Source organism: Lissotriton vulgaris, chromosome 3_1 (assembly GCF_964263255.1).
Source record: "Lissotriton vulgaris chromosome 3_1, aLisVul1.2, whole genome shotgun sequence".
Taxonomy (NCBI): domain Eukaryota; kingdom Metazoa; phylum Chordata; class Amphibia; order Caudata; family Salamandridae; genus Lissotriton; species Lissotriton vulgaris.
The window spans coordinates 1,392,908,120-1,392,912,158 of record NC_141689.1 but is presented as its reverse complement, the minus strand read 5'-3'; the positions used below and the strand labels follow the sequence as shown (position 1 = coordinate 1,392,912,158).

The 4,039-nt window shown below is 39.2% G+C and overlaps 1 pseudogene; it reads right to left on the bottom strand.

Annotated features, from left to right (window-relative positions):
• Nucleotides 1-1,987: 1,987 nt before the first annotated feature.
• LOC147727960 (protein FAM185A-like) lies at nucleotides 1,988-2,778 on the bottom strand (annotated as a pseudogene).
• Nucleotides 2,779-4,039: the final 1,261 nt, after the last annotated feature.

Below are 4,039 nucleotides of genomic sequence, written 5' to 3'. Positions count from 1 at the left end.
GCCCTTAAAATGTGAAGGAATTGCAACTGAAGGCAAACATTTAAGATGGTATCCTTAGCATGATTCATGAGAGCAGCACAAGTACAGCAAACAGAATCTAGCATGGAGGATGGTGTCTCAATTGGAGCACTGGTAAGCGCTGTGAGAAATTGGGTTGTTGGTTGGCTGGGCTGTGAGCCCTGGTTAAGTGACAGCCACAATCCCTTGCAGCGTGGATGACAAAGTCACTAAATTAACCAGTACTTAACCCTGGGTAGCTTGGCACAAAATGTAGGCAGGCTTACGTTAGAGGCATAGTGCAAAGTATTAATGCAGCACACAAACAGAAATAAAGTGAAAACACACATAAAAAAATCCAAAGCCAATTTAGAAAGGTCGAGTACATTTTAATACATCAGTTGACACTAAAACTGCAAAAATCCAATCAGTAGAACTAAAGTTATGAATGTTTAAAGTTTTTAATGAAATCTAGTGCTAAAAAGATCAAATCTACAACCACGGACATCTGGTTATGCCTGACTGAGTCGAAGTTAAAAGTAGAGGCCGGCCACCATGGATCGCAGTTTGGATGCTAGAGTTAGATTCGGCCCGGTTAGCACTTACCTTCAGAGTTATGAAAATTGTTGAAGAAAAGTGTCTGAGAGGTAAAAGTTTAGCAGGGCAAAGCTGCAGGAGTGTCTGAGGAGGGAGCATCATTGCGGCATGGCTGTGGAGTGAAGCCGCAGTGAAGATTTTACTGTCAGATTTAGTAGCCAACACATCTCCAGCAGGATGATGCAGAGGGCTGTAGCTGTAGACAGTTCAATGAGGTCGGATACCACTTTGGTGAGAGACCGCTAAAAAAGATTTGTTGCTGTGGAGAAGAATGTAGCGGGAGAATCAGCAAACTTAATCTGACTGGCGATGCAACTTGGGTGCATAGGTGAGAAGGTTAGTCCCGGTCTCCTCTTGGTTCTCAGAGCATTTTTTGGTTGAATTCTGTACTCAGTTTTGGGAATTGGCCATCTTGCAACATTTAGCTACAAAACCAAGGGTCCAGGACTGGTGGGACACCTCTTTGGGGTTTAGGATTCACTCAGTTGGGATCCAGGTTCAAGATGATGGGAGCCTTTTATGTCCCTGTGGCTCTAAACAGGTATCACAAAGTCTAACTGTGGGCCACACCCATTCATGTGACCCAAGACAGGCTGAAGGCACAAAGGGCAGGAAAATGCCAACTTTCTAAAAATTAAAATTAATGGAGGTTTGGGCCCTTAACACCAACCACCTTGGGCCTCTGATAAAGTACAAGAAACGAAAAGAAAGGTGGCTGCATTCATTCCAGTCACTTTACTCAAGGACATGGACAATTTACTCAATAAACTAGGTTATGTATTCATTTCACCATTCATTAGACATAAGTATAGTATTTTTGACATGTCATAAAAAGGAAAACAACTGATCTTTAACATCAATCAAATGTACCCCACAAAAGACAAAAAGAAATGACAGTACATTCCTACACGTATAACAATGGTGTAAAAAACACAGTGCAATAATTATTGTACATTAATTCCTAACATAAGTAAAAGTGCTTTAAATTCAACAAAAAAAGTGTTGAACAGTGCTTGTGCATGTAGAAACAGACATTAGTAGTAAATTGTTTTAACCAGTCCAATACTTCTTGGCCAGAGGGTTATATCATTATTTCTTTAAGATATCATTACTCTCTTGGTACTTTCATTGGGGTTCAAAGATCATCTAATATGGATGAATTCATGATTTTACCCTCTCTTTTTAACTTTCCATATTGATAAAAAATGAATGAAATCCCGATGGTTCTCGCCAACGTGTTTCAAACCACTGGTGGCTGAGGGTTCTCATCAGGACTAGGGCTGGTAATCTTCTTATGTTTCTTGTAACTTCAAAGGAATGCCGATTCCATCTTTGGAAACATTGTGCACATTTGAAAATTCAGCTTGATCCTGTTCGAATTCAGCAAATGTCCTCAGTCATTAAGAATCGTCTGTCCACCTGTGGTATAATTCTGCTTTCCTTGTAATTCGAGCTCTGGGCTTACATCAATCTCTGTGCCAGAAAGCTGGAAATGAGTATTTAAAGAGACTGGCACCTTAACTGTAATATTGCCTTCCTGTGCTTTCAGATTAACCATTTCCAGCTGGTTTATATAGGCATCGATTGCTCCTTGATGTGTTCAGGCTTTCAAAGAACCGTCAAATGAGTCTATTGTGATGTTTCCCTGCTGGCTTTCAATTGTTACGTCACACTTTTCTCTGATGCACAAAATTCACATGAAGTGTTTCACGGCCAACAATTTTGCGTCCTTCGGCTCCTACATAAATGTGATGGCTCTTTAGTGATTGCAGAACACTGTCACCCTTCTCAGTTTCAATTTTACAGTTGTCACATTTGACTTTTTGAATTTTTACACTGCCAGGACTAAATGTCTTGATATCAAGATCAAACCTGGCAGGCGTACACACCTCTACCTGGCTCTGGCTATCAATGTGCTCAGAGAGGATGCTCATTCATTTGGCCGACTCATTGTACTTAACCTTGAGGTCCTTCAGGACCAGCTCATGCAGCAGAGGCTGGGGCACCTCGCTGACCAGGACAAACACCCTTTCCACTCTGGGTAGATAACCAGATCCAGGCCCGCACCAGCACGTGGCAAGGCAGCTCTACAAGCAAGTTTTTGTTTCTTGTTAACTTTCTAAAAGTGGCATTTTCAGAATTGTAAAGAGAAATCCAACTTTGCCATTGAAGAGGGGTTATCATTACAATTTCATAGGTACCAAACATAACATAGCTACCTTCTACCAATTGGAAATTACACATATTAAATGTAATAAGTATTCTCCAATTTCATCCAAAGGTAAGAATTATGCAGTATGATATGTGAAGATTGGAACCACAGGCTAAACTGATAATATTTTACATAAGGTACATCACAAATATTGAAATGGCGGTCCATTCTGTTGGCTATCAAATTAACTACTCAAACCCTTTGGGTAAATACTCATTTCTTAACTTTGATGTTACACATATGATGTGTCTTGGTGTTAGATATCTCACTGTTTTTGTGCCAGTTCCTATAATCTGTAAATCATGTTTGTTAATTGCATTTCATTAAGGTATTACGCTCATGACTGGATATGCTCACATGCTTTATAGCACATGGACAATCATGTGGAGTCCTCCTCACAGTACAGCCATTTGTACAGGAGTACCTTCTGTGTCATTGTGTGTTTTTAAAGGTGTTGGAAGGTATGATGATATTTTGCCCTTTTTTGTAGTGTTTTTATTATGTTTTATTTATATTTTGTCTTGTATTATGATATGTTTTTGATTGAATATTTATGTATAAATGTTTACAGCCTGAAGAAGTTCAAATTATTTGAATGAAAGGCGTTGGCTCTTTTTATGGAACATAAGGAAAATAAAATAAAGAAAAGTCTATAATATTGAAGATTAGAACTTTCTTTCATTGTGTGCACATTTCCTTATTGTTTTTTCCACATATTTCTGCCTGGCAGTGGTATCATTCAACGGCTAGCACAGGGGTGAAAGTGCACCAGAATATAATTTATGGAACATTGTGGGAGTTGCGGTGACTGGTCGTCCTCTGTTCCCTTGTGGTTGGTAACATATATTGTGGGCATTACCAGATTCCCTATTTGAGACTTTTTGTATTAGACCATACTAATTGATATATGAGGATGTTGAAAATCAAGGATAGAAGAAAGGAATTGGCAGAGGACCTATTTGTTATAGGATCAACAGCAACCATGCACACTGACTAAAGGCCAACATAATGAAGGACTGAGACCAAAGTTTCTTAAGATAGAATGCCTAAAGAAGCAAGATATGTTGAGGTGGTGGGATGGCATCACTTTGTACCAATACTTGGACAATAAGAAAGTACCAAGGGGTTTGCGCATTCTGATTTTACAGACATTTGAAGATATGGATAAAGAACTCCTGGGGGACTAGGAAATTAACTTAGAAAATTAATCTCGTACAATGATGCACCAATTAA